The sequence below is a fragment of the Nomia melanderi genome, chromosome 2 (assembly GCF_051020985.1).
Source record: "Nomia melanderi isolate GNS246 chromosome 2, iyNomMela1, whole genome shotgun sequence".
Classification (NCBI taxonomy): domain Eukaryota; kingdom Metazoa; phylum Arthropoda; class Insecta; order Hymenoptera; family Halictidae; genus Nomia; species Nomia melanderi.
In genome coordinates, this window is record NC_135000.1 from 19129679 (window position 1) to 19156712 (window position 27034).

The 27034-nt window shown below is 37.5% G+C and overlaps 1 protein-coding gene across 2 annotated transcripts in view; it reads right to left on the reverse strand.

Moving 5' to 3' along the window:
* The window catches only part of LOC116429138 (cilia- and flagella-associated protein 298), a 118127-nt gene that overhangs the window by 40416 nt on the left and 50677 nt on the right, over window positions 1–27034 (reverse strand). The window contains exon 1 of one of the 2 annotated variants that reach the window (XM_031981690.2): window positions 4713–5286. The exons of the other annotated variant lie outside the window; for it this stretch is intronic. The gene's annotated coding sequence lies outside the window, so the exon portion shown is untranslated. Of the gene's footprint in view, window positions 1–4712; window positions 5287–27034 lie in introns of those variants that run through there. 2 annotated transcript variants of the gene reach the window in all.

A 27034-nucleotide genomic window follows, 5' to 3' on the forward strand; every position in this document is an offset into this window, starting at 1 on the left:
CTTGCAAAACAAGTTTTCTAAAATTTACTGATTTGTATTATAGTTTTTCATTATAGTGATGTTCTTTGAAAATCTATTTATATATGCAAGAACTGCATCGTTAGGAACACATTGATTTGAACTTTTCTAAACAGTAATTTCTAAGATATTCATCAAAATAGTCTGTCACATGAAATATCGAAGATTTTTTGTCCTCACTCTAACTACGGACGATCTTAAACCAAAAACTGCTTGACTATTGTTTTTTGGCACTCTCGTGCAAAGTTTCAACGAAATTGGCGATTGTCACTTCGGTATAGTCTCTTGTTAGCCCCGAGCTTTTCATACCCGAGCACCATCCGCAACGAGCTTCCTTTCTTCTCTTTTCTACCTCGCGAGAAAATGGAAGCTTCAAAATTACCGTGAAGCCTTTACGATTATATCTGTACGGGGTGTTTCTAAAATGTGTACTCTTCTAACGGAGTGTTTCACTAATCGGCCACGTTCAAAAGTCTTTTCATTTTTTAAGTGTATTCTTTGAAAGTTAGATTCCAAAGGAAATTTTCAAAACGAATTCTTACTGTTTTAAGAAGGATTAAACCTTAATGAAAAGTAAAACAGTTAATTCAGAATATCGACAGCATTTAGAAAACTTAATAACATATTAACACAGATGAATCGAATACATATTAAAATTCACGTGTCTCTCAACATTCCCCCAAAAATTGTTTTTCGAAAGAAATAAAAGTAACATAACTATTTCATTCAAGTTCGTTATCATTTCCCAATATCAACCAATTTTCTAATAAAACATTAAAAAATCACTTTACTTTCTTGTATCCCTTACAATCCTCCCAAGAATTCAGAAATTCACTGCAGAAAAAAAGAATATGATTAAGAGACCCCGTAAATCTTCCCCAGATTTTACCCCATAAAATCGTGTAATCTTGCCTGATATAAGCAAAGTTCAATTAATTAAGGGAAGCGAAGGGAGAAGTTTCCATAAGCTCTTAAACTTCCTGGAACTAATTTGTTGCGCGATATGCTCCGAGTCTCCGCGTCGATCTTCCAGAGCCGAGCTTTCTTGCCCGAACGAAAATTCTTTTATCGGAAAAAGCTCGGAATGAAGCGGAGCGGATTGTCTTCGGGCGAAGGGAGGATCGGAACGCGAGACACTCTCTCATAAACTTGCGTTTTGTTCGGGGTACGTCGTTTTAATACAAAGAAACTAGATTTCATGACCACAAAGTGCCATTCTCCTTTATTGACTCGGCATGGTTTCGTGCCGGCGAGTTACGTCAGAACAAACCGATGCCGCACACAAGGAGCTCAAAGGAGCGTTTTGTGTGAGATCATCCTCGCCCGAGGTCCTTTGTCATTTTACAGTTTTCTCCACTTTACATGTTCAGCATTTCCTACGAACAAATACACCCACACGGAGCTCGCTGTGTCTTTTTTTCACCGACTTGGCTGCTGATTAGTCACTAATTTAATATTCTTTTCGCTCCGCGAATGTTGCAGCCGTAGTTGCAGCTTTAAGAATTTTCTTTTCTTTTACTGCGCTCCGAGGAAGTAATAGACAGCATTTAAATAGCAAATCAGTTGTGCCAGTTAAATGTTAGGGAAACCGGGCTCTCTCGAGGGTAGAAGTTCGTATTGCTTTTGCTGTTTGAACAGACAGACTTTTGGAATTAATATGAAATTGCAATTTTCTGAAACTCTGCTTGGATGTTAATTGTTTACGTCACTGGGACTTACTTAACCTGACGAGTTTAATGTGGTTTACGTTTTGAAACTGGCTTGTGATGGATTAAAGGAAACGAGAAAACGAAGGACAAGTTAATATTGAAATGTTCTGTTTGTAAATGATATTTTGGATGTAAGGGTTGAACGTAGAATGTGTTTGAAGGTTTAAGTAGATCCGAAGAAAGATCGAACTGAAAATACTTGAGGGTTGATTGAGACGAATTCCTTACACAAAATGATGATTCTTTATTCTTTATTGGAATATGGAAAAGGTTCCATGTATAAAGAAACCGATAGTAAGAAATTTATAAAGGATATCCGGGAAAGAAAATATTGATGTAAACGGGAGCAACAGCCAGTAAAAATGTCAAACGTCCCGCCCACCTAGAAAGTATGATCTCAATAAAATAAAATTGAATAGAAAATAAAATATAACTTTACAGAATTCAGTTAAAGGAATGCTAAAAAAAAGAGGAACTGAAATATGAACTCGAGTGGCAAAAATGTTCTAATATTAGGAAAGTAAGATTAAAAAATAAATTTTTATCGTGTAATCCATCAGTATTAAAAATTTAATTGACTAGATTTATGACTAAGATTTAGATTTACCTATTTTAATATGTGTAACTTTTGATAATAACTTTATAGTAATTCTTATAAATAAATCTTTCCATCACGATAATTTAATGTACACCAGTACGATAGAAGATATAATAATACGATTGAAAAGTATCAGATAAAATCGTACCACCTTTAGTACTTCTTCCAAGTAGAAATAACCAGCACTGATCAGACACGCTAGAAACCCGTATTCAATAACTCGTGCTCGACAAACCTGCAATGTATCGAAAGGAGTTTTACGAATATAATGGTAATGTACATGAACGATGTCATTATTATCCAAAAAATACATAAGATAATAAATATGTTAATAAATAAATGAAAATAAACTGCTCGTATCTCAACAACGTATTTCATATTTTTACCGCATGTTTCAATACGAAGCTTTTCTGTCCAATTAATCAACGGCTAATAAAAAATATTACAAATAAAATATAATAATGAAAAACTAAAAATGCAATTAAAAAAATATAAAATCTACGTAATGATATATCTAACGCAATTCTTCGATTTCAGCACAAAACGTATACGAAAACTGCTATCCAAGAATCTAATATAAATAAGTAAAGTCAACAATTTCACCGAAATCTTAACCCAACTCCTAAATAACAAACAACATCCCACATCAAATCAAATTCCAATCCAAATACAGCTCGAAAATTCCGAAAATCCACCGTAAATAGAATCCATTCAGCGTCCCAGTTCCCCCAGCTCATCTATTTAAAGCGCGTTCATCCGATAAATTCGAAAAAAATAACTCGGTCGGGATAAAGCTACCGGTGTCCGCTTTTCCAAGCTCACTAGGAACCATTTCCGGGGGTGGCTCTAGTCCCGCGATTCCTTTGGATTACGCGAAGCCCGGAGCGAACGGGTAAGCGCCGGTACTGGTTGAAGTCATCAAATTGTCAATTCTTCGAGGACAAAGTAGGCGCGCTTTGCGTTCACGGAGCCACTCGACGTAAATCAACACTGGGTCGGGCTAAGTGTCCGCGTTGATTACGCGGCCACGTCCGCACGGAAGGAGGTATCCAATCTACGCGGAGAAGGGTCTCGCTAACGTCAGCCCGCTGAGCCACTCGTTAATCAGCAATTAGTGTATACACGACCGATGCTTTTTGAATCCCTGCCCATTCGACGATTCTTTCAAAGACACCCACGAAACATGAATTCGATGGCGGATGCGCGACCCCTCGGGCCTCGATTCAATCGGCTCATTTAAAAATTGGAATTTCCGGCGCGCAGAAGCCCCCGTTTTCGCCGAGTCAAAAGCTTGCCTCTCCTCGAGCGTCTATCGTCTCCATTGAACATCCGGGCGACTCGTTTATTGCTTCCATTCAAAGACAAACGGGACTTTACATGAGAATTTTTCAACGAGGGAGAGGGGTGCATTGGGAAACATTTATTTTCTATTGTTTATTCATTTGAGAGCACGGTTTGAGTTCGTTGCTTTGAATTATGGTTTAATTTAGTGGAAAGAGGGACTAACGTACGATGGGCCACAGACGCGGATATTTCGGTTGATATCATTCAATGCACACTTTTTACCAGGATTTAATGCAATAATGTCACTGACTGTAACCGCAGTTCTTTCGTCTTGGGCATTTAAGCAGAATCGGTGGCACGGATGCTGCCATCTGAAAGTGGGCCAAAGGTTCCTGAAGAAACCTATTCTTGTACATGTTTCTAGGAAGCTAAATCCAAGGAAACACCAACGAACGAATTAACATACAGAGGAAAGGACGTTTTTCCAGTGCTTTTATGCAATTTTCTAGATAAATCACTAGATAAAATCACCCGTACAGTCATCCCAGAAGAACAACGAAATATTCGTAAATAACTGCCTCTAGGACATTCTCTACAAATCGAAGCGTACTTCGACGATTCCAATATTCGCAACTACTCCCCCCCAAAACTATTTCATCACCTAAGAAATCAACGACAAAACAAAGCTTCCGAAAAAAGCGAATGTTAATACCCCAATAAACAGCAATTCCCAAAAAATCCATAAAAATCGAAACGTAACTCTTCACGTGACCCCGACAGTTCCAAGCACTGTTCCCTCCCATAAGTAAGCCTATCTCACCGGACAATTACCAACCAATAACCCCAACGTTCGCGAAGAAAAACGAGTAGCGATCAAGTAACAATTCTCCAAAAGAAATCCAAAAGAAATCAGAAGGAAACGTTAAAAAATTGAAATGCACGATTTCACGTGACCAGCCCTAAGCACAGTCCCCTCCCAGAGTCGCGACCCAGTCACCGAAGAATCGTCCGAAGGGGCGTCCGGACCGAGAAGCTCGGTTGGCCGAGAGGAAGCTCGATCACGTTCTCGGCGTGAAAGAAATAAATCGGGGCAGCATGTGTACCCCCTACGAAGAAGAAGCGAAATCGTCGGGGCTCTGCGCCCTCTTCCTGTGCCCCCGCATCCTGTCTTCCCACCACCTCCTCCTCTTCCCGCGTTCCCTCGACGGCTGGCCCTGTGTACTCTCTCCGCTCCCTCGCCGTGGTCTTCGTCGCCTACTTCGCCGCACTATGTCACACTGTCCACCGTACACATTTGTCCCGCGATCCCGCTAAACCGCGCCGCGCCTCGATCGAAACCGCCGTGTGCCGTCGAGGAGGGCCGAGGGGTCCGTGCCAGCCGGGAGCTGCCGAAGCAGATTCTTTCAGGCCGACCGCGCTGCTGGCAGCTGCTGTCGCATCCTACGCGTCCCCCTGACTTTTCCCTGCTCCGGCTCGCAGCTATTTTATCTTCGTCCGGGTGGCGCGGTGGCCGGCGTTGCTCGCGGACGGTCGACGTACACGGTGCACCCTGTTATCGGTCGGCCTCCATTCAATCATCGGCGAGCCACACACGGCGGTGATCTGCGAACCCCGGGGGTGGAGACTTTTCGTCCTGGCCGCGGCGCCGACGGATGCCGGGCTACTGCAGTCGGCGGAGCCTTTGGGCGAGCTTATTTTCGAGCGACGCCAGCGCCACTGTGGCGTCTGGTGGCATCGACCGCCGCGAACGACGCGCTGGCTCGCGACACATCCTCTCGACACCGACGACGCGACGCGTTCAGGGCGTCCCCTGTCGTACGCCAACCGCTTCACCCTTGTACGCTCTCCGCGGTCTCACGCTTCCCTTGCTCTTTATGCCTCCACGAGATTCTCGTTTTTTGTTTTCTCATTTGCTTTTAACATCGCTCTTTCTGATTCCGCTTTTCGTTTTTACGTTTTGCTGATCCTCTTTGAATAAACGCGTTCGGTCGCTACTTGATACCCTGGTTCCTTGTTATCGCTCGGTCACCGGATGCCGGAGGCTGTCTGTCTTGGTCTGTCTTTAAGCGAAGCTCGCAGGGTCTCCGAGAGCGACCTGATCATTGATCCGGGAATTCCGCTGAATCGAATAATGGCACTTGGTTTGAATGGATTGTTTTAGGCTACGGGGGCGAGCTTTCTTGAGGATGGTTAGGGTCAGGGTTCATTGTTCATGGGATTGTAGAGTTTTTACGGGGATTGGGTGTTTCAATGTGACGAAATGTTGAGGATTGTTTTCGTTTGTAGGGGTGGTTTTTATGAGGATGGTTGAGGTAATTGGAGTTTGGGTTTATTGCAATTTGTTGAGATTAGAGAGATAAATACATGTTCGATTGACGATGACGTCGTTGTAGTTTAAATTCAACAGAAAATTCTATGGGAAACTAAATATTATTTTCGAGTGAAATTGAATCGAACGCCCCAAGCTATTTAAAATAATTCATTTTATTAAATGTAGAACAGTTCATTATTTATTCATTTCTTAACGTAATTGTAAATGAATAATATTATTACTGACTGATGTTGATTATCTACAAAATTATTAAAGATAAAGTAAAGTAAAATTTCAATAAAACCATCTTTTAGTAGAACTGTCGCAGTTGGCATATATTAGTCAAATTTAAGGGGAAATCAAATTTTCCAGAAAACTTCCCCGGAGGTAAAGACCGCTCAAATTGTCAAAAGTTTGCTCGAGTTGGTCACACTGAAATTTTCAGGAAGGGTCATCCCAAAGCCTAACAGACAGCACGAAAATCGTGTTTTTATAGGACGGTCAGATATACTTTACGGAACTGATTTACGAACTTTGCCGAATTTCAGGGAACTATGCCGAATGAATTAGGGCTGACTACAACTCTAATTGCAATTCCTTCGAATGATGCATCCTTCTATGCGGTTATTCAGTCGCCCGAATCGGTATTCGGTATATAGATTTAGAAGGCCGTGGAATTATATTGTACTGTGACAGTGCGGTTACTATTTATATTGAATATATTTCTACGTAGGGCAGGTTTATCCCACGATCTGGAAGCTGGCCAAAGGACTTTAATAGACCTCCGACATTTAAGGCCGAATTACAAAGTATTTACACATACTCGCGCATTAAGCTAGCTCGATCTGCATGATATTGACCGGAGTTGGTTACTCATGTGACGCGAGGAAATATGAGAAAACTCGAAATGAAGATGATCTGCTGGTAATGTAAAAGACCCATATCATCTCAAGTTTAGTTGAAAAGTATGCCTTTGCTTGCTCCTGAGGAATCGTTTAATTATTGAAAGCTTTTTTTCCACAGGAAATTAGATTATTTACAGCATTCTTAAATATTACAAAAGGAGAAATATAAATATTAATATCTTTTTATTTAATTTATTTAATTATTTATTTGCAGTATTTTGAACTCATTGCGTATTAATATATTAATGAATTGGAAAGGATTAAGTCTGAAACATGTAAAAAACTGTTTGCATATACAGTAATCGTACGATAGGATTCAGAATTGAAGAAACTTCTGTTATGAAAGGGAATAAGAGCGAAGATTTATGTAAAAAATAAGATGCGCTTCAAGAACTTAAGAGAAAGGAAGACCCCCAGAACGTGTATGCACCCTCCAGGGACCCGTTAATGATCCAATGCTGATGCAGCCCGGAGCTCCGAGGTAGAAACCAATAAGAACTGGTCTAGCTAGAGTTTGGAACAGTTGTAAATCGTTGGAATGAGGTTGTGCGGCATGACGATGCTCACGATGAGCCTGAGAAATTAGGTGGGTTTGTCCGGTACGGTTAATCGATTCTTCCCGGAGGACCATTTCTCTAATGGAACCAAGCTCTATAGAAATTTTCATATTAATTTCATTATCTGTCACAAGTACGGCTACCGACCGATTCCGAACATGATTCAAGATTCACGTTATTATCTCTGATATAGTATTTGATTGAACAATGTGAATATTAAACAAAAAAATGTATAAAATAATTTTATTCCATATGTTTAACTAAATCTTCTGCTTACCAATAGTGTAATTCATTTCTGTTCTTGTACATTTGTACATATTTATCCGATCTTAATTAATTAATGCATTGCCTTCTACGATATATAAATATACAAGTACAAACATATGCGTACGAATACGATCAATAGTTATTAAAAATATAATAAAACTTAAAGTTAACTTAAAAGTTTACTGCGTTCGACGAATGTACACGTAATCTTAAATCCAAAATGATGCTACTTATTTCAGCGATAAATTATTTATTTTTTCAGATAAACATGTAATTCTTCTTCGTTTTGCTTTAGCTTCTCATTATAATATATTATAGGTGCATTTGACCTGTGTTAGACAAGTATACACTTATTTATTTGATTTCATTGTAAGCATTATCAAAAATTTCTGAAACTAAATTACACAGTTAACAGATTAATGGTGTCATTCCGTAAGAATAAAATCTCGAACGTGTAAAATAATTTTTATGCTGCCTCTTACAAGCTATTCCATTACAGTTCATTCCTGCATGCATATCCACGGCTTAATAATTAATAACATTCTTGCCGAATACTTCCTCCCCGAACGAACATCCGAAGAATTTCAGTATCGTGCAGGTCGGGTCGTTTAACGGAACACTTCTTCCGGTAAGTAAAAATTCCCATAGAGGCACGGTGCAACGTTCTTTCGTGCAATTCCCTCCATTTTTCCAGGGGGCCGCCGTAACTTGCTCCGCGTCCGTTTGCTTTGCAGTCGTAATTATTTTCAACGTAATAACAAACTTCCCGGAAGTCCGCGTAATTTCACCCTCGCGCACGTAAACGCGCACGAATCCCGATGCAATACGGATCCCGGGGAATTAGAGTTTTCCCAAGTTCCAAGCTCGAAAATGATACCGCGCTTAAGCGCGGCTACCAGCTCGCGACACGCGAATCCACGATGTCCATTTCCGACTGTCGATGCGCGTTGGTTATCGCGGCCACATTCCAGCTTATGCCAGTCACGTTCCGGTAAACAGTGTAAATGTCATTAACGGGGATGACACTAGATCCGAATTACTTTGGTTAGCGTGACGGCTTTTTGTTATCCATAGGCAATGCGCTTTTAATAATACATCATATATTTGAGAGGATGATATTCATTGAAGTAATATGAGAAAGTTCTTGTTTATTCAAAAATATCGATTAAAATCTAATATCGATTAGGTAAATAGAGATTTGTATAGTTTTATTTAGACAATAAAAATTTGATTTCTCTGTTCACCCTTTGCAGCTGAGAAGTAAAATTCAATTGCAACTTAATTTGATATAATGAAATTATCATGTTTGATATTTAGCATTAAATTTTGTATAACGTATCGCTATGTAAAATATTGAAATGAAATGGCTTTGTTTCTTCATTTGCGTGTGATTTCTCTTTAAGCGAGTTTAAAACAAGGTCGTCTATACGTCATTAGAAAATGGGCAGGTTTCTAGTGAACATTTCTGGTGAAAAACTTTAGACTGCAAGAATTTAATTATTTGTAATAATTTTTACTATAATTCGGAATATCACAATAACATCATATACGAGTACAACTTTGGTGCTTCTCAAATGTTGTTAAATACATTATTAAAATGTTAAACAATATAGTTTAATATAACAAAATTCTAAAGTGAAGAACACAAAACGCTCCAGACCTTAAAGGGTTAAGTGTTTTATTTATACCGAAGGAAAATGAATTGAATTACAAAGTTTCACTATATTGAGTTTTAAACTAGCAAGTGTGCAATAAATACATAAAATTTGCAAAAATGAATATCCAAAGTCTACGAGTGATTGATTAAATATAGATCACCAAGAGTTTCCACAAAAGAATAGTACCGCGACATTTCGATTACTTTAGCCTGTCGTATACCTTGGTATTGGCAATTATAATAAGTGCTCATCGTTCGCAAACACTCGAGTATCGAGAGTCTATGCGTTTAGCCTTCAACAACAGCCTCAGGAGAGATCGATCAAAACAAGCCTACAGGACGTTGCACTTTGAAGAATACAGTAGCGAACCTTCTACCGGTGAATTGCTTGGCGTCGTCGTATTGAAGGTGAAGTGCGCTTCACGTGCACTCAAACCAGCCAGGTTTCTTTATTGACCTGAGTAGCACGGGCATAGTCTCCCCATTCTTATTCCAAACGTATTTCCATGTTTTTCGTTATGTGAAATATATTGTTATACAATTCGTTCATTACTATTCAACAAACGAATTACATCGAAGCAGAAGTATTTATAATCTATATCTTTGAATCTTTGAATCTAAAATCATGGAAGTGCTATTCTAAATATTAAATTACATCCAAATAAAAATTACAAAGTGAAACAAACTTAACAACAGATTCTAACTTGCTTACAAATGAGATAGAAGCTTATATCTAGCTCAAACGACGAATATATCAAACAAACTTAATTCTATGAATTCGATATCAAATAACTCTACCAATTTCCCAGTAAATCGTCTCAACTGGTGAATACCTAAGAATTCAAACGAACTAGGCTAATAAGTTGCACCTCAGCCGCCGTCTATTTATTCTTCTCTTCGTTGTTCGAGTGCAGTATTTGAAGAGGCCCGAGATCAACCCGCCTAGCGCCGTTTCGCGTTCTATTGAACAGTTACCGCGAGTTTCGTTCGCGACGTCAAGGGTTTCGTGTTTGCTCACGTGCCCGACGATCCTCTCGAAGAATTTACCAGGTTAAGTACAGTGCAAAATAACTCGCGGCTCAGATTATTGTTCCGGCAGCGTAAGCGGCGTACAATTGTTCCGCAATCCGTTTAGCTTCACCGTCTGTATGCGCGCGAAGCGAAACGCCGGATAAAAGACAAGTTTATTGCCAGACGTTGCTCCGTTTTCGGCATCTGTTCACTTCTGTATACGACATTCCACGGTTCCCTTAACATGTTAACAGCTATGTCAGTCACCAATGACCAACGGTTCTGAATTACTCAAGAACAATCGTAACACGCTAGCTAACCGATGTCTAATGAAAATATTTAACACTAGGTTTACGGAACGTGTCAATTTGACACGTATTAAATTTTACAAACATTATTTAATAAATGTTTATGTCCAGTTTTCTATATTAATTGTCTAATTTTCAAACCTTTAATTTGAACCTTTTAAATTGTCTAAGACCAATAAAATAAAGTATTCTATAAATGTCCGTAAACCCAGTATTAATAGTATAACTAAGTTGATAATAGTGTAATGCGACGAATGCCAAATAATGAATAATTTTCTTTGCTACAAAAGAATAACTCTACGAAGAAACGGTCAAGATTTTCGTGGCGATTAATGTGTTAATTCCAGCATGTACGTCACTAAAGTAATTGCTCGAGCTGTGTCCGGCACGGTTATAATTAATCAATAGAGACTAGTGTTATTGAGTTTCTCTCCTTACCGTCGATGACTATTGTTCGCTCTGATTTCGGTAGCGCGAACGTGGCATAGTTGGTCGAACGACCGATAAGCGGGATACATACGTTCGATTTAAATTGGAATTATCGCACGCTTCTACATTTTATGTATTTCATTAGATATTTTATCGTTCACTTGTTACTATTCAGTAATCGTAGCTTCTGTGATAGTTCATTTGATCACTCTTTGATTTCGGTAGTATAAACTTATGGAAGGTTATAGAATGTAAAATATACTTATCTTGAAAAACAATTACCGAGTTTTATATTTGCGTTTGATTGCTTGATTCTAGAATTACCGAGCGTTTAAAATGATGAATATGTAATAGTTATAAAAATTGTAATAATAGATTCTTTTCGATTTCTTCATATACTGCTTATAGAATTCAAGTGAAATTATTAATTTTCAACATCATTTCTGATATTTAACACGTTTAATCCCTTGCCCTACGATTTAATTTCGCAGTTGTACTTGTTAGAACTATTTATTGTTAATAATGTACTATTAAAAGGAATTCTATGCTCTTTCTATGTTTAAATTTACTCTAAACCATACAAATTGCTAACAAGAAAAATAACGTTTCGTTTGAACTCAAAAACTGAATGACATTTATATTTGTTAAACCATATTAGAAATGTTCGCCACGAGTCTGACACGATATTGTAAGGTAACCTGTTAAAATAGCAATAATTGGGAAATAAGAAAACTTAATCCTTGTTGATTCGTGATTATATGATTATCTTATCGTACTTTGTTATACTTGATTTTACTAAATATAGAAAGGTAAAAGCAAGTATAATAGCATATTCGATGGAACCAAAATTAAATATTGAATTAAAAAATAAATTACTAGAATCTTTAAAATTTGAAATTATACATTTTCAAAGCTCGAATCTAAAAATATTTTCTTACGTTTCACACAGTCCCTGTATTCTGGTGAAAATTAGTGTCGCGAAACATGTTTCATCAAGCAACGAGGAAAAATGGGAAATGCACAAAGCTACGAGGAACGTTTCAGCATACTGGTACCTTATTGAACCCGTGAAATGAGAGTTCCAGCCACGTCAACGGTGTTAGATTCACTTGGTATGCACGGAGCAGGCGACGAATCGTCCCTATTAGCCTTGCCAGCGAGATTGGCCTGTATTCCGGGTGTCGTGTCATGAATCAAAGTTTTCCTTTCGTCCCTTTTTTTTTATTATTTCGCCTCTAGCGAACGAGATGCCTTTCGTCAGTGTTGGCACGTAACCACGGCGCAGATAATATAAATCTCCAAGGATCGATTCGTTAGTAGTCGGTTACAATTTGCCCTGGTGAATTGTGCAGGTGAAATCTTTACAAGAGATCGAGACACCTCGTGAATTCATAATTTTCATACCAGTTTTTGTCGTGCCAATTTGATACGTTACGATATGTACACGTATACTGAGCAAGAGAGCTTGTTAACTTAATTATTCATCTTTTTAAGGATTAACGTAGATTACGGTGTTTGTACTTAGATTGTAAAGATAGTTTGAATAATGTTAATTGTATGTTCTTTGCGAAAAGTAGAGGTTTTAAGCGTGTTACAAATCGCTAATTAAACTAATGTAGACAAGATCACAGGGTGCAAATATAACGCAGAATCTCGAGCCAGATGACCATCGGCCAAAGGGATCTTTTGTTTTGTGTTTAGGTGTATTTTGCCGGATGGCTTGCCAACTCCCTAATCCCTATTGACCTTATTCGTATGTATGAAGTGTGGGTAGATTCCCTTCGAGCCTTCCGATTACAAATTCATCCAATTGTAGACTTTGATGCCTGAATTGTTTGGTAGCCCCTTTGATCTTAAGTTGATCTGATTTCAATTTATTGACTCTGAATTCTACTTGATCCCTTTATTCTAGTTTCCTTCACTTTGATATTTTCGATCTGAATCGATTAATTTCAACAATTAATCGATCATTGACAATGGTTTAGATCTCAAAGAGTAAAATTGATTTACACAACTAGACATATTGAACAATATTTTGGCCTTCAACTACAAAAGACGGATTTCTTAAATGTGAAGATATTTGACAGTTTCCTAGCCTTCAATTTCTAAGAACGTATTCACTTTATAACTATGAATATCTACTGATAAATGATGACAAATGGAATTATCCTTATAATTCACCAATGACAGTAGTACCAAAACCCCTTGAAAATACTGGTCAGCCTTGGGAATCACTCACGTCGTCGAAATTCAAAGGCACGAGGTACAAAACCGGACAGCTGCTTAGAACGCATTAATATAATACTGACCGAAATTCCTGGCGCGGCTCGCGACGAATCACGTACGTGGAAGTCAACAAGGCTTGTAGGCAAGGATGTCAGGAATTTTGGTAATAATCCACGATGAATTTCGAGTATTCGACGGTCTCTGCTGTACCCACTCCTCTCTAGATGTGACGAGTAAAGATAGACATATACAGGTGCATAGAGTTCGATCAATGATGAATGACAACCCTAACAATTGCCAATCCTTTCAAACCTAATTTCAAGTTCGTTATATACCTATATCATTATATCTAAACGATTTCATCAAATCTTTATATTCTTCATTTAGAGGTGTTAATCATTTTAACAAATGAATCGTTTATACATATACATATTACTTTTCATTCTGAGAAGTTAATCACTTTAGCAAATGAATGGTTCATACGTATTACTTTCTATATTGAGGAGTTAATCACGTTGAAAAATAAATGATTCGCACATACATTACAGAGGAACATAAGAAAACTAATGAGACCTGCCATCCGCCTATTTCCACACTCTTGGTTCCATAATCACTCTCCGTCACGTCAGAGACATTTAACCGTCACCGAAACCAGTATGACGATCTCTGATGATAACCGAGCTGAATATTAAAGTTTCCATCGATCGCGAATGCAGCATAGTGGGCCTAAATCCTCAAACATTAGGCATTTGATGGAAAAATAATTTATTCTTTCCGTAATGTTATTTTCAAGAAATATTCCCCCGGCCTTATGAAAGTTGACCGGAGCTAGGTACAACAATGCACCTTTGTAGCAAAGGTAATTAACTTAAATGATTTTAAATAACAAATAGAAGGAAAATAAACAATAAAATAAAGATAACATAGTAAAATAACACAATCAGTGTAAGATAAAATAGGTAAAATAAAATACTCTTAATAAATAAACTCTTATACTACTCTTCTGTTTCTACTATTATCATAGAACGAGTATCCATCCAAATTTGAAAATAGTGAGAAAAAGTGGCAATTTAACAATGAAAATAATAAAAATATTAGTATTTATACTCTGCATTAAAGAAAAACGCCATTTAAAATTATTCCAACGTAAATTAACACGTTGAATGGTGTTCACCGGTGTTCTTCAACCAAATCGAATTACTATAGTTCACTCAATTAACGACGATTGTTTGAAAACATTTATATATTATAAATAGTGTTACCTAATGCGGTGACACAGCTATATAAACACGCAATAATAATAATACAATTCAATAGAATGATTTAGTATTATATTTTTTCCCTTTTATGTAGTTTGATCTATGAAATCGTACGGCATTCAACGTGTTAAAAAGATAAGCCTTTCCTATAAACAAAAATCTAAAGAATATTTTGGATAAGTTTACAGGCTTCTAAATGAAGTTCACTGAGTTGTAGGCAAATTATAATTTTCGGTTGCAACTACATATTTGTTCTACAATAATAGTATACACCGAAAAATAATGTAACAGTAACGAAAGATTATTTTTCCAGCAAATGTCTAGTATTTGATGATTTCAATCCACTGTGCGCCATCGAGCAAAAATATTGTATTAAAACTTCCGCGGCGCGGAATTAAAACTTCCCGAAATAAGGAGGCCGCTCGTGCCAGGAACTAGGAACCGGGGGATGAGAAAAAAAGAAATATAAAATAGTCGGCGAATCGGCTCGAGAAAAAGTACAATTAACGTCGAAGATATACGGGAGTCATTTGCATCGGACATTCCGCGGGAATGGGCAGGAATTATCAGCGAGCTCGTGGCATAACGTGCACAGACGCGAGTAAGACATTTGGCCCACATTTCGGTTCATTGGCTGCCGGCCAATTTTCCCAGAGGAACTGCCTCGCGCTAAGAACGAACCGGGCCTGGAACGACAACGGTTAGATTGCTAAGGTCAATCTTTCTCCTGGCATTCTGACTTCCGGAGGCAGCTCGCGACAAAGTACGAGCTCACAATGGCGGCACGTCTTTGACGCCTTCCACTTCCACCTGGCGCTAAGTGAAATCGGCGGAATTCTTGATCGAGGCCTCTTAATGTGCCATTCATTCCGTGGAATTTCAAATTACCCTCGTAAGAACGTGTTTCTTGGTATGAACCTTAACACAGCGATTTCATTTTAATTAATGCAGTTGCACTTGTTAGAACTACTTATCGTTGATAATGTACTGATAACACAAGAAATTTCAGGTACTTGCGTATTATACAGAATACCTTGGATCTTAAAAAATAAGATATTAATGAGGGTAGTGATAATGGTGGTGATAATAATAAAATATTAATAATGTGTTGTAGTATTAAATATGAACTAACCTAGACCTAACACGAATGATTGATCAGCGCGACCTTCAGTTAGGAAATAAGGGTGGTACGTATAATAGTGCCAAATTCCATGCTACTTTTATGTCTAGATTTACTCTAAACTATACAAATTATTGACAATTAAACTAATGTTCTATTTGAACTTAAAAGAACTGAATGACATTTGTATTTTTGAAACAATATTTAAGACCTTTTCGAGTCTCACACGATATTGTAAGATAAGTTAATTAATTCGAGAATTATTAAATTCGTTTAAATGGAATGGAATTTTCGCCTTTTTAATATTTTCAACCTATAACGCTTATGGAGTGAATTATTTTCTATAATATGAAAAGTATTGTTTAGATATTTCGACGTTCATAATACGACGTTTCCGCTGCGAAATACCGGATGAATGGATTCAACGGTGTATCGCACCGAATGATGTCTATTGAATTTATTGATAATGCTACGCTGAACGGCAATGTGTCAGATGCAAATGGCATCGGTGGGTCTTCGAAGCAGATGGTCTTCCATTTTAGTCGTAGCTGATAACTTCTGACTGTCGTTCCCTTTATTCCTGACACTCACAATCAGAAGTTTTTAAATTTTCGATTCATCTCATTCCTTGTTTATAAACTCAAAGATAGTACGATAGAAAGATCGAAGTGAAACTTCTCACATTCTCTTTCAATGGCAACATATTGCAATAACAACAAAATTGAATTTAATTAATAATTAATAATTAATAGTTAGTAATTAACAGTTAATAATTAATAATTATATTTTGTACTTTGCTGTAATTTTGACATTCGTGCTCGATATACTTGTAGTTCTTTGAAGAAATTCCTCGAATGCTCGTATAAGAATTATGTGAGAATTGCTATAGCTTACAATCAATTTACAATTAAACGGAATCCCTGCATTATTTCACGCGAGATGAATTCCCAACGCGATTTCCGAGGTACAAGCGTCCCGTGTAACTGATTTCGCGGGAAATCACCATACATTACGCGATGCGTCAAATGCAAATGACGCCAATAAATCTACAACTCTAAGCACGGTTCAGCTGTAATTAGAGGAACGCGGGGCGGAGTCGTACGAGTGCCCCTAGCAAGTGTAACGAGAACGTCGATTAAAAAGTTCAATGTATCCGCGTGGTCTTCGTGACCCCTCGCATCTCGGTCGAATGATTTTAATTAAGGCGATTTGCGAAGTTCTGGGAAGAGAGGCAGACAAGGTAACAAAAGCTATTAAACTCTCTATGTTATTTGGAATATTAATATTACCGAAGATGGTTATTTTAAGTGCCACTAAAAATAAGAACAAAAGAATAATGCCATGTAATTTCCTTTAATAAGTTTCTAGAGTTGTATTCTTCTATTTCATGCAATTTGATATAAAAACATTGCGAAATGTATACATTTTTATAGATTTCGTAATTGAACACGTGGATATAAGTAAATAGAAAACATGTGACAATAATAAAAGGTGAATGATTAAATAAATAACGATTCACTGTCCTCCTATTTCAAAACATAGCTTCCAGCATTTCAGTAATTATGAATGTAGTAAAATCTCTCTATAAAATGCAAATGTCCAAATTATATGAAACGCATTAGTTTTTAATGGCACAAAATCCATTCATTAATTATTCCGATCAAAAATGATTTGAAAAGATTTCTCGATAGAATCTCCCATTTTTCGGTCTCCTACAGGAAAATCTGGATGACAAGGCTTGAACGTTAATCATGATCAAAGCCAAGTAGGATTAACCCGATTTCCAGTTCGAAAAGAAAACATGAATAATAACCAGGAATAGGCAAAAAATTTGTGAGAATCCTTATTCGCTTTATTTGTTCTGTCCCGAATTTATCTGCACGTTTTATTTCATTATCGATTTACGTTTAGCAGTCACGGGCACCAAGTGAAATTATTCAATAGTATTGGAAACGGGATAATTCATGTAGAAAACAACTCGCTCGGCAACGACGTAGCGTTTCATTAATAACAAAACGAAACAACGTTCGTCCCACGTGTATCCCCGAACGAGCAATTCAATCACAATGATTGTTCCCCACCTGACGCGAAACATCGTTAGCCGACTGTGAACGTTTCTGCAAATTTTCACTTTTGCACACTCATGACCGGAAACTGGAATCCAACGAACATTGATTTTCGACGGTACAAATTTTTCAGTTCAAATCGAATCTTATCATTCGAAAATATATTATTAATTTCACAAATTACCGTTACACGTTCTCATTCTTCAAATTCCAATTTTTGTTACACTTTTCTTGAAATTACAATACTACATTAACATACAGCCAAAAATTTTACAAGAATCCATCATTCAGAAATGAAAATACAAAGAATGAATGTTAAGCTGAATTAAAATTGAAGAAATGGATACAGCGTTCTTCTCAGTAACACGAAATATTCGATACAGCCGAATGCAATTGCAGGAGTGTCTCGACCACTTTTTTAACTGTCAACGTGGCGGAATCGGAAATGCAGGAGGCTGACATGGAAAGTCCCGGGCAGGTGCTTATTTTCGTATTGGCTGCAGCGCGTTCCACTTTGTTGCGTTTTCGTAACGCTGAAAGTATTACCAACGACGTATCGGTTCCGTTCCAAGGTGAGTGCACGAGCAAGCCTACACCGGGGTCTACGGAAATATCAATTCCCAGGCGGTTTCAGGACTACACGCCAATTTCTTTGGCACGTAAGCCAACCACTCGTTCTAATTTACTCACTGCAGGAGCAACTCGCCTTGCCAGCCAGTTATTATTCGTCGTACGGGGACCAGGGAAAAAGGAATGCGGAGAAATCCTACGTAATTTATATTTTTCCACGTTGATTTCGTCGGCTCCGTTCCATTTCTTCCTTCGTCTCGCATTAATCGAATAATTGCACGGAATAATTTATGAAAGACATTTCGGCAATTCGCAGGAAATGCGAGTAAATTTTAAGAATGCACCGAAGTCGATAAGAAAACAAATAATATTAAAATATAATTGACTACGAGAAGGAATTGCCAGTTTATTTTCAGACGCGAAAGACTCTATCAAATCATTTTTATTTTATTATTGTGTGTTCGTGTTATGGACATTATATTTTAAACATTTGAAAATAAGATTTTATAAATTTATTGAGGTATTTTGAGGTGATTTGAGAGCCACGATGGACACACGGGAATCCTCTTTGATTTTAGGATATCGGTAATTCTGAATTCGTATAACACTCACTGATCTGACACTCCAATATATATTCAATTTCCGCGTCAGTATTTTAAATATTTTATTGACGAGGTTAAATACACAAGCAGCTTATGAGTAATCTTTCTTTCCATTGTGCTTGGTATTTTTATGCATTGTAGATTGTGAAAATAGATATTTTTATGGATTGCATGGAGGCATCTATATATGCAAAAGTAATAGAGATTAAATTATTTAAGAAATATTGATTCGAGGCGTTCATATAAAAGCATGTATTCGTTTTTAGTAAATATTCTGATTGTCAGGCAAGATTAATTTCTGCTGTATATACGTATATTCATTGTATACATTATTTATTAAACATTCAGTCTTTAAATTATAATTTTTAGAAAAGTATGACCGTGCCAACAGCCTTTAATACTTTATACAACGATTAAATTTGTTATATTTAATTATAGTTAAAGAAATTCATGTTACGAATGTCTATCATTATTTGAAATTGATTGAAAAGGATAACTGTTATTACATGCGTCAACGTACACACATAAATCTTTTTCCATGCGCCAATATCGATAATACCAGCTTCATGTAACCCCTATCGATCTGATACACCAACACATTTTCAATACGCGCGTCACTATTTTAAACATTTCATTGGGCACACGACGTTACCGGTTTCTCTATCAACAGAGGGGCGAGTGGCGTCATTTACGAAAAAGCTGTTGCGAGTGCCAACCACGTAGCTAATTAAATCGATCGCGGATCGGGAGCGAAGTTAATTAATTAGAAGAAGCACAGTCCGCCCAGTAACAAGTAATTTTCATTATCATTCCGAGGGGGTGGTAATTACCTGCCCCCATTCTCCCCTAACCATGAACGAAATAAAGAATTGAATTTGCGAAACAGGGGTACAAATACCAGGAATTAACCTTTACATAATAGGACTAAATGCGTGGCTGCATGGAAAACACAAACCACTCGAGATGTTCCTAGGCGTAACGAAGGAATAATTTTTATTAATATTTGTTAATAATAAGTATTGACATGTAGATAATATAATAAATATTAAAAAATCGTGAATTCGATCATAACAACTTTTTTCTCAATGAAGTAAATAATTTTTATATTAACATTGTTGAGAATTATTATCATTGTAGTTATTATCAGTACGAATAAAAATATTTTCTCATTCATTAATAGAATACTTACTGTAATAAACATCACTGATTTTACTGACATTAGAGCAAGGAATTGCTCAGAATTACGAATAAAGCAAGTTTCATAAACAAGGTACCTTACACCGCCCTTAATATTTTTCTTTCATTTTTTCCTCATGAAATAGAACAACCTTTAGCAACCTATAGTAAATAAGGGTACGTTCATTCTAAAACCACATCGCTACCAACAAACACGCATAAAACCATACACAAGAGCTCCAAATACCCACATGTACTCAGAAATGCTCGAAAGGAAAAGGGAATAAAAGAACATTCCAGGGTATACTTGAAAAATTCGCTTGCAGACCCGAAAATCCCGTTAACCGATGAAACATCGGCGCCTTTAGAACGCAACGGATGAAGCAGGCAACTTCCAGTACAGCCGCGGAAACCTTAATCAGCCCGGCTCTCTATCCGGCCGTTCGTCACGGTCTAAATCAAACGAGCCGCGGCGCGGAACCGTCGACGGGATCAATGGATCGATCGTCGCGCCCTTTGGATCGAGGGATGAAAAACAGCGTGGCGTCCGAGCCGTGGGCGCTGAAAGAGAGGGCAAGAAACATTGGGTAAACCGAGTCGACAATAGGAAACGGTAGTCGTCGGCGAGGTCCCGTTAACGGGATCAGGAAATCTGATTTTCCCGATTCCCCGTTCGACCCACCCTTTTTCCCGCCGTTGAATAGCACGGAAGCCTATGAATAAAGACGGGAGCACGCGGAGCGGTTGAACGAAAAGAAAGGTCGCTTTCACACGAGGATGCACGTATGGATACCGAATACACGTACAGTAGAACTCCGATTATCCAATTTAATTGGGCGACTAACAGTCGACATAAACAAAGACTTCAGACGAAGATTTTTCGTAATATATTTGCAAAATTCGATCGTGTATATTTCAAGTTACTATCATCAAGTTCCAATATAACCCCTCCCCCGCACTATCATTTCTTTCACAACCGCGGTGAACAGAACTATTTTGCTGTATACAATTTATTAGAAAAAGAAAACAACTCTGCGTTTATTCTATTTATACATTTACTCATAGCATTACAATTAATAGTAGAAAAACAATATTCAATTTGTATTTGAAAGTGGAAAGAATACAGTGAAATTTATATTTGTTAAATATTTGAAAACTGTGACATGAGTCTTCTATGGTGTTGTAGGACAAGGGGTTAACCAAAGTTTTGGACAATATATATCTTATCGAGGCAGACAAAACAGTGAATCAAGTTGCGTTACGAGGCATTTATAGTGAAACTGCGATAGAAGTTAAGAGAGCGTCACGACACTTGTATCGTTGATGAATTAACTGAACGTAGCTCTACGCGTCGCTTCAACATAAACGCTTTCATTTCAAACAAAACTATACATTTCTTCGCAACGCTGTCATCGTCGCTTTTATAGAGTATCGCAGCTCTGCTATAAACGTACCTTTATTCATCCGAGAGCAACGCGACGCAAGCACGAGTGTCCGAGAAAAGATGTCCTTAGTTAAAAGACTTATAATTATTGAAAAAGAAAACAGACACATTCCATTTCTGAGTTGTATCCAGCGGTGTCCCGTGAGAATTTGTGATAACGCGGCTTCAGCAAGAAAATTAATCTACTATATAAATATGCAAGTAGGGTAAACCGAGGCACTTAGGATGGTTTTCTGTTTAATAGTAAAGAAATAGAAGCACTCAAACATTAACAATAAACAGTGGAAAAGAATCTTTAAATCTGTTTTTGTGAATAAGAAACAAGGAATGGGAAATGTCATTTGTGATATAACAAATATGAACCGGATTCTTATTTCGATCCGATTTGCCCTGTGATTCAATTCGTCGCAGTCCGTCCTACATATTAGTTGCCCATTACCCAAATCGATTAACTCTCCTTTTTGAATTTTTTAAAAATTTTATCATTAAAACGCTTAATTTAGGTTCTTAACTTCTCATATTTAAAATAAATTTTCTTATCACTGAGCGTGATGCCACGAAATAACAAAAATCCTATTGGCCATGCAAAACTTGCAATAATAATAAAAATTACTTCAAAAGTATACTATTTTATACACTTCACATATTCTTTAGATTAAAACTACACCTGTAATGACAAAGTAAAATACGTTCTATAATGATTATTTTGCATTAAGCATATTCGTTAATTATTATCATTTCTAGCCTACACAGTATATAACACAAAATATGACAGATTTTAAATAAATGTATACAGATATAATAGCAAAAACTTCCATTTTTGATTCTAGCTGCAGCCTTTTACCTTTATGCAAGCTTCTGTTTGTATCTTATGTCTATCGTCGTGCGAGAACGGCCAAAAAACCCGGGATCGAAGCGAGAAGAGGGTGAAGAAGGGACTCGAAGAAGGGATGTTGGTGCTCTCGAGACTGCCGGCGACTATATATCGTCCCATACATAATTTTAGTCCTCGTTCTTCTTGGACGTGTCGTGTGCCAGTGGTCGCGAGACCGCGTTTCGAGGAAACAATCCCCGGTATTGGTGGCAACAGGAGTATTGATTTTCTGGTACGATACGGCAACAGCAAGGTGGAGCCATCGCAGCTCCATCGGTAGCGCCGCCATATTTGTTTCCCCCAGGAAGACCAGGGAGAGACTGCGGAAAGTGGATTTTCCTGTGGCTTCTTCCAGTTGCCGATCCATCGTCGATTAACGTAAGTAAGAAACTTAGTGGAACAGTCCGGTGAGCAACAGGACGATCTTTCTTGTTGTCACGCGAATTCGTTAATCCGTTGACGGGTTTATTGACACACGACACCGCCGCGGAGAACGTCGCCGATCGCTACGGGGATGACTTCGACGGGGCTCGTGTAAACAACGTGCAACGACCGCTTGACAGGTGGTTGTGTCGAGTTAAGTGATCCTGCTTAAGTATGGTCGAACAGTGTTCCCGTCGATTTCGAAATCGGCCACTCGATTCGGACGTCGCACGCGAGTTTTGTGGATAGGGTATAAGAGTTGACGCAACTTCTTCCAAGAGTAACTTCTCTTGTTTCTTGTTTCTGCTTGATTTTGTGGCGATTTCTGAGTGAAATTTAATTGGAATATGTAATGAAGTTGTTGATTCGTTTGTTTGACGTTTGTCTGACAGTTGTAGGTTGATTGTGCGCGACGAATATAGTGTGGAACTGAATGATCGTTAAAAGATTGAACAGCTAGGCTATTATTAGAGCTAGCACGTGGCGATAAAATATCGTGGGTTCCCGTTTGTGTCGGTGGTTTTTCGTTCGACTAGGTCTTTGACGATGATTTCGGATTGCGGAAAATGCAGTTTAGCTACCTCTGCAGTGACACGGTTGCTTTAGTGACGATTGATTTCGCGAAAAACGCGGTCAAATTGCGGCTGACGGTTCCTCGGAGGTTTCGTATTATTTTCCGCAGTCTATCGATTCTTGTTTGACAGTGACCTTGTTAGCTATCAAAACTTGATTAGATTGAATCCACACGTGATGTCAATGGAAGTTGTACAAGTGCTTTTTGTTCTTGTTTACTTCAGTGAAGTATGTGCCGCAGTACGAGAACTTTCTTTTAATTAGAGCCAAAGTAGAATAACATTTTGAACACGTTCTCCGAGTAATTAGGTAAGTTTAATTTCATTTCATTAATTCAGCGGTAATGAATTTTCTGTTCGTTTGGGACATTGGGTCTGATTGAGAAATTTAAACTTCATTATTCTTTTCTATTTGTGATGCAAACGATTCAACAATAGAAAAGACGTGAAAGGGAAACGGATTCGGTGATTAAGTTTCTTTCTGTGATTATACATTTTCTATGAATATTAGATAAAATCATCCAGATCGGGGAGATACGTATTCTCTTCTAATGACTTTGAAATTATTGATTCACTTCATTTGTTTCAAATTTCGTAAAAAATTTCTCGAAACGTTCTAAAGGACACGGTTGACGGTCGAAAAATATGTGTCCAAACTTTATATTTTTTAATAGCACAATAAATGAGTCTATTTTTCTCTCATTTAATCAAGGATATAGAATATTTACCCAGAATGCTTACGAAAAGGTCCATTTTTCAAATCGACCTGCGCTTACAGTAACTTGTATTATCGAACGAGAGCATCAAATACTGAACATAGACTTATAGTTTTACTACCCTCCTGGGATTGTTGCTCACAGAGGTCTCCACAATATTCAAATCAATTGTTTCTATCAAAGGAGATGTTCAATATAATAATTAACTTTTTTCTATCTCACTCGTTTATCGCAGTTATTAAAAACTATTTAAAACTAACTATTAAAGAACACGAATAATTACAAAATTAAAACTATAAAAAGCTAAGATGATATTTACATCACAACAGAATATCAAAATAACACAAAAACTTTGTACAACATAGCATACCAGTCTTGATACCAACTCATCTGCTACCCTTTTGCCGCAACGAACACTTCCCAACTAATTAAAACTAGTTAAATTCATTTACTCACATCGTACAATATATACTGAATAATGTTAATCACCAAACAACACGCAACATACAATATACAACATGCAAAACTTCTAAAATTATCAAACAACATATACAGAAGAAAAATTTCGAAGAACGCAGGGCTCGTTCTTCATTAGCATCAAGAATGACACACGCAGTTCATTTACTGAACGTCACGCTATATATAAACCCGGGAGGATATTCTATCGTGCGCGAGAACGATACTGGATCAATGGTTTCCGTGACGATGCACGATAATCGATGCGCATCGGAATTCTTCGCAACGCGTCACAAGGACTTCCTCCCCGCGATTTCGATTCGAACGGTTAAATACTCCGTTATTGAAAGCAATTCCGTTGTTAGCAATGAAAATTCCTCCCGCGTCGAAAAATAAATAACGTCTAACGAGGCCTACGCTCCCCGAGGCAAACGCACTTGGCAAAAAAATGCTCGAGCATTTTTCCAGCGGTCGCGCGTATGCATTTACGAGCGTAGTAAATCAGAAGAACACGGAATTGCCCCGAAATATTTATAACCGGTGCTCGCGGGGGTTGGTCGGGGTGGTGTCGTGCTCGTTTAACGAGCAGCCGTGGACGACAAAAGGGAACGCAGGAAACGAATGGCCCGGACAAAGGGAACAGGGGGACAAAGGTATAACCGGCCGCTTGCTTAACTAGAGGCGCGTAAGACAAAGAAGACGAAGGAAACGAGTGGCATCAAGCGAAATTAATCGCGACGTTAGAGCAGGCTGGATGATGCTCCGAACTTCTGACGGCCATTCAATCCACTCGCCGCGGCGAGCATTCGACCGATTCAGTTATTGTATTGTTGGGAATCGTTTCAAGTGTTGGCCGAAGTTACCCTGTCTGAAAGTGTTAACACAATAGCATCGGAGTTTAGATACCGAGCAATGCTGACCGCGACGTAAAGGATTTAATGGAATGAAAGGAAACGTCTGTTACACAAATTACTCGGGTTTTCGGTGTGAATGTTATTTGCACGGCGACATATATTTTGGGAGCCATTGTTGCTTGGCACTAGAATAACCATCATTGAAAGTGGGATTATGATATTTGTCTTTACTAAGTCCATTGACTCGATGGAAATTTACAAAATAGTTTTCTTTTGTTAGTATTTATAATTTTTTGCAATTTTAATGATTACTCAACGAAAGGTTACAAAAGTTTCAGTTACATAAATTGTTAACGTTTTACGATTATTCTTTTATTCTTCAAATAAAACTGTTCGAAATATTTCTTGCAAGTAAATTGCAAGATTTATTGCTGTAGATAACAAATGGAAATTGCTGTCGAAATACCATAAGTTTCTCTTATTCGGAAAACTGACGGTCAGGTCCGGTTGTCAGAAGCTTACAGCTTCTGTAATTCACGATCTGTTCCACACGCAAATGGCCAATTTTTTTCATAAATAAAATAAACTACGAAATTACTGATATTACGTATTGGTGGTTTTTGGCGTATGCATCACAGAATTTCTAAGTAAGGATAATTGATGCAAAAAAAATTACACTTCTTCCTTTATTTTGATAGAAGTCAATATGAACTCTGACAAAAACACTTTAATAGTTTTCGTAATTTGATGTTAATACAGCAATTTATAATTCCAATATATATTTTTCTTCGATTATGAAATGTAGAAATTACATATTAAGTTATAATTTTTATATCGTTATCTTCACTTTTATCTTCTCTAGTTATTAATTATAAAATTAATTTACCAGCATGTATTTTCATAACATTATATTAAATCATGTAGTATAGACTTCCGTATAACGCGAGTTCCTATAACGCGCCGAAGATTTTTCGATTACCGTTTTCCTATAACACAATTCCTCGCAGAACGCGTAAAACAAAGATTAAGTTGATCATTACATCGTTCTCTTCGCTCTTACTAATTTCTCCTATTTTCGAATTCGTTTATTTTTCATAAAATGGTAAATAAGAACCGACATGATAATAATCATTTGGAACATGTTACTTTCTATTATACATGTTATAGGAGAGAAATCTCGTACAGCACGACTTTTTATAACGCGAATTCAGATGCGTAATATATTAACCGCATTATACGGTAACTTACTGTGTACGAATGAACAATATAAAGCCAGTATTAACTCCATTGTCTATGATTTCTTTCTCAACTTTGATCGATACGACAATTCTGTTATTAATCATTTATTGGAAAAAGAGAAAAATTCTAGGCACATCCTATGCCTTTTAAGTGTAACAATTGATTACAAAAGAATAATATTTACTTTGAATTCGAATGAACAGATGAATATTTATGTTTGTTAAACCACACTGAAAATCTTTACCGAGTCTACCATGTTGTAATGAGACAAGGGGTTAACATATGATAATTCTTCGAATACAAAAATCCATCTTTGCTATAAATTACCGCAGCCAGCCACGATAAATCCGCAGCCTGTTATGCCCAAAGACAACCAGAACAAC